Source organism: Coenobita brevimanus, chromosome 23 (assembly GCF_032717465.1).
Source record: "Coenobita brevimanus isolate Jiangsu-jjx chromosome 23, ASM3271746v2, whole genome shotgun sequence".
Lineage (NCBI taxonomy): Eukaryota > Metazoa > Arthropoda > Malacostraca > Decapoda > Coenobitidae > Coenobita > Coenobita brevimanus.
The window spans coordinates 27966202-27981334 of NC_136976.1; positions in this window are offsets into that span (position 1 = coordinate 27966202).

The following is a 15133-nucleotide window of genomic DNA, read 5'->3' on the forward strand; positions in this document are numbered from 1 at the left end:
TCAAAGGATTCATAAATTATTGTAAGTAACCTTTCCTCGACAATTCGTACACATCAGAATTAATTTAGGCTATACCAAGCTTTTGCTCATTCGAGAGAAATCTTAGCAGTCCAGGTCTTGGCTCCTCTTACATAACTCACAAGGTCTCCCGATACCTACCCGCGTGTGTATTCTTCTTGAAATGAAGAGTGATTACTAATATTTTCATGGAGTTTCTTACCACTGTGTCGGCATTCAAGTATCGTCTCAGTGATCCCTCTCACTATTAACCGCTTTGCCTTCCTGTTATTATACATGGTAAGCTGACTTCTCCCCTCCACCGCCAACATTCTACACCAAGTTTCCCCTCACACCCTGCACTCATTACTGACCCTCTCAAGTTCGAAAGTCGACGAAACATGGCAAGCGAAGTCAAAGAAATATTCAGGGGTTGAACAAAAAAAAAAAAAATCAGGATGTACTGAACAATACACGAACATTTTTCCTTTTTCATTAAGGTACCGGTATGTGTTTTACAAGTCATCATTATCATAACGAAAAAAAATTGCAACAATCTGCATAATATCTAACCATAGCCAGACATCTATATCCCGGAAGGGCTGGCCCACGAACAAATCGCCTCCGTCTCCCGGTCCTCCGCCGTTTGCGTCCCGCCATCCATCTCATACCATTCTCATCCATATACTTCACCCTGTCCTCTCTCTCTCTCTCTCTCTCTCTCTGATGATTGTGTCTGCTTAACCAGACACAGAGCAAAACTGAAATAAAAATAATGTACTTACGTTTGGATGTAATTCATCTTTGTAGAAATGAAGGAATCTGCAAACACGATATTTTAATACATACAATATGTGCCAGTTATTTCTTCAAATAACAGTAAGATAAGTTTTAATGAAGAATGGCAGTTACTTTTTAAGGTAGACTGGGCAATCGCATTAATAATTTTGATAAGTTTCTCGCTGAGCATATTTCATTACAAAGATAAATTGCATATGCCTCTGTCTTCTTGTAGGGATGTATATGGGGCTGCCTTCAAGCCATATTTATATATACCTAAACATTTGTATTAAAAATAAGATCAACCTCCTTTAATCCAAAAACCTTACAGGGAAGCGTTTGCATTTGGCAGAGTGTGAATGTTATATATAGTAATTCTTATAATAAATGTTAGATGAGAACAGGAACCTTTCAGACGATCGAATATGTAGATACCACTTGTCACTATAATAAGTCTTATTTCCAAGTTTTATAGCATTGATCTAGCACAGATCATTATGATTTATGGAAAAATACTGAGAAATATTCATCAAGGTGTGGCGTAAGCTTCGGAAACGAAATTCTTCTTCTATAATGTTCTGGTCGTCGTAATATTCGGTATGATAGATAAACCCCACCACAATGACGGGTGCCTGACATCTTATCTGCTGCTTACCCTGGCATCCGGGTGTATCCGTGAAGATAATATGTGGCTCCTTCTTCCGGTCCACGACTCTTTACGATACTGTGTACAAATTTATCACCGAGCGTGACAGCTTTACGGGCCACCTGGCGGCTGCTAACAGCATTCCCTGGAGGCATATGACACGGCCCTGCACCTCCAGTGGCGCTGTGTCCTTTGCCTCGCTGAATAATGCTCCACCAATGGATATTTAGAGCAAGTCCTCACACCGGCTGGTTATATAATACACGGTGCTTTTAACACTTACCAGAATAAACCACTTGGCTGGTATGAGACATTCTTTCATTCTTAGTTCGCCGTTACCAATTCCTTGGTCAGTTAACGAATAATCACGGCTAAGTAAGTGCAAAAATAATACTGACAATTATCAGCACCTAGGTCTTAACGAAGAAAATATTAATAATTTTTCCATATGACTAGATTTTAGCATTGACTGTGACAGTTATGATAAGAGACACCATTTTCAGAAAAGAGCACAGTCATAAATAAAGACGTCTGTACTGAGAAACGTTGAATAAATTTGGTCCCTACTTTGTACACCTGTATCCTATATCGATAAAGCAACACTTTCAGCCTTTTCGAGATTTTCCAAATACCATAATTTTGCTAATCCATAGTATTTCCGCGCATATTTTTCGGATCTGTGTGGTGGTTTGAACTTACCTAGTAATAATATGTCTGAAATAAGGATGAGAATGTGAGGAATGAAAGAGGAAGAACAGAAGTTACAAGGAATCAGGAACAGAACAAGAAGGAGTATAACAGATTTTGGGTTCTTATAAGTGAATATTTATTGATAATCAAGGAGTAAGACCATTTTTTTTTTATACTTAACGATTACCTGTATAGTAACAGAGAACACTGGACATACCTAATGGAGTGGAGAGGCAAAATAACAAACTAGAGAAGAGTGATAGCCAACGTCAAATTCTTATCATGTAAATCGTCAGTGCTTACGTCCTTCTCCCATTCAAATTTCACTCGACCCAGAGGACTTACACCACTAACATTCCAGCATACTGATGATAACAATTTTCAATCAAGTAAACTGATTATCATTACTGAACACTTCAAGCTTATATTTACCGCTTCGCCTAGCCCTAGGGGAAAGACAGTTCGATGTAGGCTAAACCTGTCAGATGATAGTACACGTTTACAAGTGATAAGGCAGAATTTGGCTGTGTGTGATGTGAAACTGTGGAGGTGTGGGGCTTGCCAGGGTCGAGTGATGCAGCAGTGTGGTGATGGTAAACGATGCATGGAGGTATGTAGTATGTGTCACATGGTCTGTGACTGTATGACACTGTTACTGAATAAATGAAATGAAGAAATCTGCAATAAATGCGACAAAGAGATATACTTGGATAAAGTCTGCAGTGAGTAAGAGACAGAGAGAAGTCACATGGTTACGCCTGCAATAAATGTAAGGCCCAGAGATGGCTTATGACAAAGCCTGCCAAAAAAAAGCTGAGGGTACCGTAAAGGTGATGGACTGATCGATCAAAGGCTAGTAGTGTCAGTGAGAAAACAGCAACAAATCCACCAGTACACAAGAAAACTGATACAAAAAAAGTCACGCTGTTTGGGGAAGGTGATGGTGCAACTAAGAACTCAAAATGATACAGAAGTGAAATATCGGTAACGGTGTATAGCACGGTGGTTTGAGTCACTGGAAAAGCTGACACAGTGATAACGTTCACTTACAAAGAATAAACAAGATTAGCAATGAACAAAGATTTCAATGTTGTGAGCGGTTCAAATAGAAGACTTATACTCACAAAATTAAACTTGGTTAATGTCGGTATATTGAAGCTTACTGCTGACCTGGACCCTGAAGCATGTTAATGTTTGGACCGAAATTGTTGTATCATCACAATAAATACAGTTTCATTCTCTGGGCGTAAGTCTGCCTTTAAAAGTGAGTTATGAACTACTGACATCTGCTGAAATGGACAGTTGAATTAAACCACACACACACACACACACACACACACACACACACACACACACACACACACACACACACACACACACACACACACACACACACAGGCGATTATTTAAATGATTCAAGTAGGAACAATATTCAATATTGCTGTGCTTTAAAAACGGTGAAAGAATGTAGATAGATAGGCAGATAGATAGACAGATATGAATTTCGTGGTCGCAGTGGCATCCATCCATCCATCCATGATCCAATCCTACGTTGCCCCATGAGGAGCGAGGGAGCCCGGGGCTAGGCAAGTTGGTCCTGATATTTAAGATGAGAGTGACTAACCTCACTCATCCTTGAGTGGCATTACGTGAGCAATAAACCCCAACCACCCCCTGAATATAAACCTTCACCGGTTCAATCCGATTGGAGTGCTGTAATTACTCACTAAACCATCAGGCGCCAAAATTTGGCTATATGGTTACCACCCAGCGTAGTAAATGGTTTCCTGGTGTACAGGAAACCATTTGGCTCGTCACTCAATGTAGAGTCACCCAAAGGCAGAAGGAAGAGGAAGGAATGAAGGAAAGAAAGAAGAGGGAGCGTTAAGTCACCCGTAGGCAGAAGGACGATGAAAGAATGAAGGAAAGAAAGACAGATGAGGATGGAAGAAAGGAAGGATGCAAGAGAGGAAAAGGCAGACACAGGGGCGTCATTTCAATTTTCCTTGGGGGAGGGGTGCATAGGCTATTTAGGAGGCCTCCCTACTCCCACCTCCCAACATGGGGGGGTGGTCAGCAAGCATTTTGAAGCCACATACAAAGCTATATTTAGAGACTTAAATCAGTAATATGTGTATACTGTATATAATTATTTATTAAACCAATTACTTCCTGGCACACACACTAATAGATATTCTAGCACTGGCAGTATTTCTGTGTGAAGCTGAATATGTAATTTAAATGCATGGTAAAATACATATCACTGCATTATATACTAATGAATTTAGACAATAGGCCAAATAGCAATTAAAATATTTGTATTAGTGAAAGCTTAAACTGACTTATTTCTTATAGCCTAATTCCAGAAAATGAATATAAAACTGAGAATGAAAAGTTGTAAACTTGTAATTGAATTAAAAATGGAAATCTTTTAGCTTACTAGCCCCTAAAATACCATGAACCATATAAAGTAATGTGAAAAAGTAAGCTCTGCACTAAGAGGTGGGAGAAATAAAATGATTTCTAAATCTGGAAGACGTTCAGGTAAGAATAGTATATTAATTTCAGAATTCATTAGAGGAAATTGAAAACTAAACTACGTATATTTAATGCATTGAATAATGAATAAACTACTGCAACAGTGGATATCTCCGTGATCTCTGCTTTGCAAAGTTATTTGTAGTGCCCTTTGTGGCCTACGTACCACGGTGAATAATGCCGTATATTCTACCTAAAGCAGCTTTATACTCTACCAGTTCCTAGAGATTATTATAGTTACATGGCAAGATATCATACATTAATTTGACATGTGAAGTGGTGTGAGGGGAGAAGACGAAAAAGGATGCAAGGAACAACAGGGTGGATTGAAGAGGTGAGAGAGGCTGTGGCACAAAAGAAGAAAGCATTATAGTAAGTGGATGAGAAACAGGGGAGTGGAAGAAGTTGATAGACGGATGAAAGATTTATATATAGAGAGAGGAAGAGAGGTGAAAAGATTGGTAAGAGAGAGTAAGAAGAGAGCGGATGAGGAATTTGGAAGGAATTCGAGTGCAAAGTGGAGGGAACGTAAGACAATGCTCTGGAAAGAGGTAAAGGGAGTTAAACAGGGTGTCAAAGGAGTTAGTTAGGGAGTGAAAGATAAAAATGGTAGATTACTAATGGAGAAGGGAGAAAAAGTGAGGAGATGGAGGGAACACTTTAGGGTATTGCCGAACACTGAGAATGAAAGTAATGCAAGTGCAAGTGGCTGGGGAATGGCTGGGAGAAGGAGGGATGTGACAGAAGAGAGGAAGAAATCAGTAGAATGGAAGCTGTGGAAGCAATGAAGAAAGTTATAATGGGGAAAGCCACAGGAATTGATGGAGTGTGTGGTGAAATGCTGAAGCATGGGGAAAAGATAGTAGTAGAATGGATGTGGAAGATATGCAGATTGGCCTAGCAGGAAGGTAGAGTCCCGGAAGATTGGAAGTCAGGTATAATTATTCCCCTGTATAAAAGAAAAGGGGGAAAAGAAGTATGTAGTAGTCATAAGGGTATTTGTCTTCTTAGTGTAATAGGAAATGTATATGGTATGATACTTAGTGCCAGAGTTAGGGAAATAACAGAGGAATTAGATGGAGCACAACAGGGAGGCTTTAGGAAGGGAAGCGTTTGTGTAGATCAGATATTCATTCTTAGCTCTTCAGTGGAAAAGTTTCTAGAGAAGGGAAAGAAGTTGTATGAGGCCTTCATGGATTTGGAGAAAGCATATGACAGGGTGGATAGACAAGGATTGTGGAAAGTATTAAGAATATATGGAGTAGATGGGAAGTTGTTGAATGCCGTGAAGAGTATATATGAGGGTGCTAAGGCTGCAGTGCGTGTAGATAGAGAACTGAGTGAATTTTTCTACTTGAAGGTTGGATTGAAACAGGGATGTGTCATGTATCCATGGTTGTTCAATCTGTATATGGAAGGGGTAATAAAAGAGATACAAGTTAGGGCAGTGGATGTTGGAGCGGCCCTAATGGGAGAGGTCAGTGTTTGGAAACTCCCTGTATTGTTGTTTGCAGATCATACTGTGTTGTTAGATGAAGACAAAGGGGATCTCCAAGGCTTGGTGGATGAGTTTGGGAGAGTGTGTAAGAAACGGAATCTAAAGGTGAATGTAGGGAAGAGTAAAGTTACGGTCTTCGAGAGAAGTGAAGTCAGTGAATGTACATTGAGGTTCTATGAGGAGGAAATGGAAAATGTGAGTGCGTTTAAGTACTTGGGTAATGTGATGAGTAAGGATGGAAGTTTGGAGGTGAAGTGCTTGAAAGGGTACACCAAAGAAGAAAGGTTGCTGGTTCCTTGAAAGCAGTGATAAGAAAGAGGGAAGTGAGCCAGGAAGTGAAAAAGTTACTACATGACCGTATTGTGATACCAATTCTAAGGTATGAAGGTGAAGCTTGGACCTTGTTGGAGGGACACAAGTCAAGAGTGACAGCAGTGGAAATGAGTTATTTGAGAGGAGCATGTGGAGTCACAAAGGTGAGACAGACTGACAAATGAGGAAGTGAAGGAGCGTTGTGGTGTGGATGTGGATGTGATTAGCGTTAGGAGAAACACACTGAGGTGGTTTGGCTATGTGGAGAGGATGGAGAGTGAGACACTGACGAGGAGAGTGGATGTGAGTGAGGTGGGGGGGAGAGAGGGAGGGGAGGCCAAGGATGAGATGGAGGGATGGAGTGGAGGGGTATATCCCATTGGAGCCCGGTGTCCCGAGTATTGGACACAACTGGGAATTTTCAAGTCTTTATAAAGTAGGGAACCCCCAGGTAGGGACCTATGAACTTCGCGACTATGAGCCGATAGGCGGAGGGCGGTACGCTTAGTACTCTCCCAGTGCAGTGCCTTGCCCAGCACCCCTGGGATCCAATGGGTTACGAGAGAGGGGTGTGTGAGCTGGGAGCAGGGCAGTGAAACAGAGGTGGACAGGGCGACATGGAGGCGATTTGATTGTGGCCACTCCTTACGGGATTAAGGCGTCTTGCAATAGATAGATAGATAGAACTGTGTTCATACGTACCATACTTTACCAGCCCCTTACAGAATGAACTCCCCACGGTGTTTACTGTCTGACTGGCTGGCCGCTGGCTTGTGGTGCCTACCGTGTCCTGACCACGTTACCAAGATATAAAGAAAACGTTCAAACTTTTAATTCCGACGTCGAACCACAAGAGAAAATAAAACCATGCTTTCGTGTATAATTCTTTTTTGTTTTTGTTTTTTTGTAAAGCATAAATGTCACTTAAGTGTTTGTGACTTAGATTTTGTGATACAGATTTTGTAAAAAAAAAAAATGCTTACTTCGTTCTGATGCCACCCTGCTGTCCCCTTTTTCCTCAGGATCCCATGGTACCTCCCCTCCCCTCTGGATCTTTCCACCTCCCACTTTGGGAACCACTGATCTAAATGAACTCATAAGACTCCTACCTACAGGTACGTACGTACTTCCTAAGATGAGGAAAAACTCTTAATGATAGCAAGTATACATTAAAAAAGACAGCTCGATACTGAAGTTAACTGAACAGGGGGCTAGGAACATATTTACATTGACATCCTTTAATATGCCTAGTAAATTATTGTGACTATTACACACACACACACACACACGCACACACACACACACACACACACACAAGATATATAGGTATTTCACTCAAAACGTACGGAGGCTAAATACAAATTATTTTTAATTTCATGATGTTAACCTTATATTTGTTTCATTAATTGCAGTTGACTTGGAGGCCCCCTCAGAAAACTTGGGGGGGTGGGGGGCGAGCGTCCCTCGCTGCCCTCCCCCCCCAAATGACGCCCCTGGGTAGACACCCGAGAGCAGCGCTATAGCTAGTGAGTGGATGGTGAGCGCCCCCACCATATTCACTAAATTATTCATGAGAAGAGCATGACGGTGAGTTCTCATGCCATTAATGAGTTAGCCTAAGGTAGAAGTTCAATGCCTGAAGTAAAACCGAAGTAAGTTTCATATAAAATGAATTAAAGCAGAAGATTACAGCTCCTACCAATTTTAAGTGTCATAGCCTTCACTATTTACAAAGCAGAAAGTACACTATTTGAGTAACATGAAAACTGATAACAATTAAGGCGGGGAACAATATTTCACTAAGGGTAACAAGAATTTGCATTGGTCTATGTAGGGGTGGATAATGTAATTCTAATTATTTAATAGCAATCCCAATGCTTCGTTTATTTGTTCCCGAAATATTAGCAATGTGGGCCAGGATTAGGGTAAAGTTTTGTTTGCAACTAACACGTTTATCCGTTTACTTTGATAAACTTGCTAATATCATATCTAGAGATGCAACTACAGTCAGCAAGTATGCGATATAAGTCTCCCTGTGATGAAAGTAAGCACTGTCACCGGTACTAACCTGTAAGAGTGTGATGTCATCTGCTGGCAAGCAACAGGCTTCCCAACCATTGGCCACATTCTCGACTCTAGGGTATTAACGTATTATCAATGTATATTAAGCAACTGCTCAAAAACTGATTTTCATGTACGAGTATGTTCATCGTAATTTTCGTCCTCAGAAATAATAGGTATGATTGTCAGTGCTGAATTTTGGTAATAAGTAAACTTTGTTAGACATGAACCATGTTAACGTAAGATGCTCACTGAATTGTTTATCTTCGTCATATAGCCTAATAGTATGTAGATAAACGAAGTATTTTATTTTATAATGTCAGTAGTTGGATGGTGAGTGACAAAAACTGTTTGCATTAATTCTGTGTCATGTGTCTCTGCCAGAGAACAAAGTGGTATATGTAATTCACAGCTTTCATTAATTCTGTTAACGATGCAGCTGAAGTCCTAAATAAAAATAACGGGCCATTTCGGGTGAAATAGCGGCACTGAATTCTTACCCTCCTCTAGAGGAATTCATATTAACTTTACAGTATAAAAACAAGGAATAACTCAAATCATACAGCATACACGAGCCAGGAATAATTCAGATCATGCAATATATAGGAAGCAAACCAAAAATAACTCAACTCCTACAATATATATATAGTACCAAAGCCAGGAATAACTCAAACCTTAAAATATCTATTAAAAAACGCGAAAGTTCTCAAACTTTGTAATATCCACTAGTCAAATGTACATGAAGCCTTTCATTAAATACATGCCAGGAAAACTGATACGCAACAATATACACAGACCAGGAATTATTGAGACCTTTCATTATACAAGAGCCAATCGGAACTCAGAGTCTGCAATAAGCACTAGCCAGATATAACTCAGAGTCTGCTGTATGCCCAGGCCAGGAATACCTCAAACCTTGCAAGCCCTAAAAAACTTGAACTGTATCATTTACAAAAATCAGGAAAAACTCAGACTTTACAATACAGAGTACAGAATAATCCCAAACAAAAACGTTTTTATTGTTAATTAATTTCAGGGGAGTGCAAAATAAAATCAGTAGTCATAAGTCACCTAATTCAAGATGGTTTGTCGTGATGTGTAGCGGTTTCATGATGCAAAATGTGGACTATGAGGGTGAAATTACTTGACTCTGAATACCTAGTCCGTCACAAACCACACTTCCTTTTCAAAATTTTCAAAAAAATGGCGTCGAATAACATAGCCTTGGAGTCCCCAAGGGGGGGGTGACCATAAATGCCCCCACCTTCAGCCCCTCTCCCGGTGACAACTCAAGGTGCCTGGAACCACTGTCTGACTCTCTTCTTTTTCATTTCTGCAACATTCGTGGCCTTTCCTCTAACTTTCGCTCTGTTGAGCACCACCTCTCCCTCTCTAAACCTCACCTTCTTTTCCTAACTGAGACTCAGCTGTCTGAGGCAACTGACAGCAAACCCTTTTCTGTATCCTCCTACTTTCTCTATACTCATTTCAAAGCCAAAGATGGCTGTTGTGTATATATATGCAACAACTTATCTTGCTCTTGTGTTCCTGAACTCGATTCTTCTGAATTCTCTACACTCTGGCTTCGGCTTTCTTGTCATTCTCTGACTAAATATATCTGTGCTGTTTTCTTATCTCCTAATTTTACTGACTATCAAAAATTCTTTGACTATCTTACTTCTACGATGGAACACATTCTATCCATTTCTCCTTTCTCTGAAATCTCCATTCTTGGAGATTTCAATGTTCACCACCACCTTTGGCTCTCCTCTCCTTTCACTGATCCACATGGTGAACAAGCCTACACCTTTTCTATCCTTAATGACCTAGAGCAGCTTGTACAGCACCCTACCCGTATCCCTGACCTCCTTGGAGAGAGCCCCAACATACTTGATCTCTTCCTTACAACTAATCCTTCTGCTTACACTGTTAATCTTTTCTCTCCGTTGGGCTCCTCCGATCACAGCCTTATCACCTTAACCTCCGGTACGGCCTGCGGACCCTCCAAAAAAATGTCGTCTCTGGCACTTTGGAGCTGTGGATTGGGAGGCCCTCAGGCAGTACTTCTCTGATTTTCCTTGGAATGATTATTGCTTCCATGGCCGGGAGCCATCTGGGTGTGCCTTGCGCATTACGGAGGTTATTCTCTCGGGCATGGAAGCATAAATTCCTTTCTCATATCCTTTGACTAATGTACGAAAGCCTTGGTTTAATCACGCTTGTTCTAATGCTGTCCGCAACAAGGAGAGGGCCTATAAAAGGTAACGGAGTCAACCCACCCCTGAATCACATCTTTTATACATTTCTGCCCGGAATCGTGCTAAGTCCGTTCTTCGCTCTGCTAAAAATAATTTCATCCGTACAAAATGCTCTCAACTCTCTAACTCGAACTCTTCCCGCTCCTTCTGGCACGTTGCCAAAAACCTTTCTAACAACTTTACCTCATCATCCTTCCCCCCTCTTTTCTACTCTGATGGTTCTGTAGCTATTTCTTCTATTGATAAAGCAGATCTCTTCGCTCAGACTTTCTCCTCCAATTCAACCTTAGACGATTCCGGTGCTGTTCCTCCATCACTTCCACCCTCTGACTTCCTCATGGCTAACATAAAAATTTCTTCAGCTGATGTATTTTCTGCCATTGCTGGCCTCAGTACTAATAAGGCATATGGGCCTCCTGTTGTTCTCAAAAACTGTGCTTCTGTGCTTACACCCTGCATAGGCAAACTCTTTCGCCTTTGTCTGTCAACTTGTACCTTTCCTTCTTGCTGGAAATTTGCTCTCATTCAGCCAGTCCCAAAGAAGGGTGACCATTCCCAACCCTCTAACTATCGTCCAATTGCTTTAACATCCTGTATGTCAATAGTTTTTGAGTCTGTTCTTAATAGAAAAATTTTAAAGCATCTTTCCTATCACAACCTTCTTTCTGATCGTCTGTATGGGTTCCGTCAGGGACGCTCCACAGGCGATATTCTCACCTACCTTTCAGAGTCCTGGTCATCCTCCTTTCGGGACTTTGGCGAAAGCTTTGCCATTGCACTTGACATCTCAAAGGCTTTCGATCGAGTCTGGCATAAATCTTTAATTTCCAAACTGCCCTCTTGCGGTTTCTATCCTTCTATCTGTGCCTTCATAGCTAGCTTCCTTTCTGGTCGTTCTATAGCCGCTGTTGTAGACGGCTATCGTTCTTCTCCTAGATCTATTAACAGTGGTGTTCCTCAGGGCTCTGTCCTATCACCAACTCTCTTCCTTTTATTCATCAATGACCTTCTAAGCTGTACATCTAACCCTATCCACTCATACGCTGATGACTCTATCCTTCACCTTTCCATTTGATTCCCACAACGTCCATCTCAGCAGTTACTTAAACAGGCAAGGGATGAGGCTATGGCACACCTAATGTCTGACTTGGCTCGTATCTCTGACTGGGGTAAAAATAATTTGGTTGTTTTTAATGCTTCAAAGACTCAGTTTTTGCACCTATCAACCCGACAAAATCTTCCACAGGTATACCCACTTATGTTTAATAATACTCAACTTAATCCTGCATCATCGTTGAACATGCCTGGGGTTTCATTTGCTCGGGACTTGTCTTGGAAAGATCATATTACATCTCTTGTAAAATCTGCTTCCAAGCGATTGGGTGTGCTAAACTGACTCCGTTCCTTCTTTGCCCCTGCACAATTGTTGACTCTATACAGAGGTTTTATCTGCCCCTGTGTGGAGTACAACTCCCATGTGTGGGGAGGCTCCCCACATACAGCTCTTCTCAATAGGGTGGAGTCAAAGGCTTTTCGTCTCATTAACTCTCCCCCTCTTACTGACTCCCTTCAACCTCTGTCTCTTCGCCGCACTGTTGCATCTTTATCTCTTTTCTATCGCTACTTCAATGGTCACTGCTCCTCTGAACTGTCTGCATACATTCCTCCACTTCTACGACGGGCGCGTAGCACCCGTCTAGCAGCAAACTCTCGCCCCTTTTCTGTCCAACTCTCTAATGCAAGAGTTAACCGTTACTCCCAATCCTTCATTTATGCAACAGGTCAACTCTGGAACTGTCTCCCTCTGTCTGTATTTCCTGCTTCCTATGATCTCCAGTCTTTCAAACGCAGTGTGTCCAGGCATCTCGAAATGAATGGATCTTGAATTTGGCTCTCTCTTGTATTTTGTTTTTCTCTTGGAAGGAACAGTTTTGCGGGCGCATTGCCTTTGGTTCCTTCTTCCTCACATTAAAAAAAAAAAAAAAAAAAAACTCTGGCTAAATACCATCTAAGGATAAGGGTACTTTGGGAATTATGGTGATTAGGGCCAGGCAGAGGTGTAAACGAGAGGGAGATAAAAGAATTACAGGAGGGATACATAATGGGGTGTGACAGCTTTATATCTTTGAAGACGGAAGAAAAATGGAAGGAAGGTTCGGGAGGATGTGGAAATGTGAAAATAAGTGGAGAGAGAGAGAGAGAGAGAGAGAGAGAATGGGGGCGGGGAATGTGTTAAGAAAATACTTAAACTGAAGTAAAAAGTAGGGAAAGGGAAAAGGTCGACAAAAGAAGGAAGCCTAGGTGAGGTATGGAATGAAGACTATTATGAACGGAAATCTGATGAGATGGAAAGGAGCAGTAAAGGTGCGCGCGCGCGCGCGCTCGTGCGTGCGTGCGTGCGTGCGTGCGTGCGTGCGTGTGTGTGTGTGTGTGTGTGTGTGTGTGTGTGTGTGTGTGTGTGTGTGTGTGTGTGTGTGTGTGTGTGTGTGTGTTGTTATTCTTCAAAATTGGTGTTTTTTTTGTCTGTCTGATTATCTGCAATCATTCTGCTTTGTGGTTTTTATAACCTTGGTCAGTGTGACTTCTTTAGAATGAATTAAAAAGATTGCTCAAGAATTTATTCAGACTCTGTCCCGGCCAAGAATCAGCAAGTTGTAATTACTCTCTGAAGAAAGACAAATTACCACTTCTTGAATTGGTAACATATTTTCTAAGTGACTACTACATCGCCACGGCATCTTTCTTAGGCACCCGGGCTTCATACGAAAGCCAGAAACGATCTTCCACACTATTTCATTCCATCATCCCACTTACTGTTAATCACTACGGTGCTCAATTTGTTTTTTCTTCACCCACAAAAGTCTGTTTCTTTTCCTCCTACACTATTTTCATCCACATCTGTTAATACAGTTCCCCTACAGTATTTCCCTTATTTCTCACAGTTTGTCTTTGCGGTACAACTCTTTTTTTTACAGCTATTCTCTTGCCAGTATTCCAATCGTCAGATCATGTTTCCTTCCCAGTCATCTCTCAACAACTCAGACTCGATGTCTCTCGTCTTTTAGCTCTTGCGATAATATTCTCTTTGTCCCTCTTTAACACAGTTACTATGTATTGACTAAGAGAGTATGTAACCTAACTATATGTGTATGTAATTCTCTCTCTCTCTCTCTCGAACAATATCCAACTTCATCCTTACTCACATACACTCTCCTAGTCAGTCTCTCATTATTTATTCTCTCCACCTCACTCACGTACATTCTCCGAGTCAATATCTTATTCTCCATTCTCGCCACCTCAGTCACATAAATCCCTAGTCAATCTTTCATCCTCATTCACATACACTCTCTTAGTCAGTCTCTCATTCTCCACTCTCTCCACATGGCTAGATCCAACTCAGGCCAACAAAACATACATTAATTTCATTTAAGGAAGGTCACCTCGTACTTCTCCAGCTTGCATGAGACGAACATAAGAGAAGTGGCTGATGAGATTGGGGAATTCTTCTTCCCTGTTTAGAAGCAGCTCAGTCACAAACTTCCGACCCACTAAGTAGATGTATTGAAAGGTGGATTGAGATTTAGAAATTAGCTGGAAAAAAAATAGATAAAAGACAACAGAAAAAATTAAGAGCTGAATGAGGAAGAGGTGGAGGCATAACTAGAGCTGTGCTGAAAATGACGAGGAGGAAATGGATGACAAGTTGAGTTAAAAGGGAAAGCCCCAGGAGAAGATGAAATAGTCCCAGGTTTATCGTCAGATCGACAAGAAGTTCAAAACCGGCTCGCCCACTTATTTACCTTATGTATAAAGATGAAGAAAATTCCCCAAACATGCTGAAATGCAGTATTTATGTTGCTTTACAAGAAAGGCAACCCAAAAGATCTTACTCTCTCCCAATTAGCATATTATCAGTTTTTTTACAAACTGTTCACTAAAGTCCTTACGAACGGAATAAAAACAAATTTGGAAGAAAACCAACCTCATGAGCAGAGAAGATTCCGAAGTGGGTATTCGACTACTGATCATCTTCACTTAATGAATCATCTCATATAACTACAGAATATGTAAACCACTGTGCTTAGATTTTGTCGATTACAAAAAGGCGTTGGACTCGGTGGAGCACATAGCAATTATAAATTTGCTGCTGGAACAGGGAGTAAACGAAAACATTGTAAATTCGCTTGAAAATACATACGAAAAGGGATTTGCTGTAATTAAGCAACGTTGGGTCTGGTTAGTACTTGGATGGGTGACCGCCTGGGAACACCAGATGCTGTTGGCATAACGTTCTCCCTACATGTCAAGTGGGGTTGGTGGAGGATTAGTGCTCCTCCCTGTAAAACAATTAAC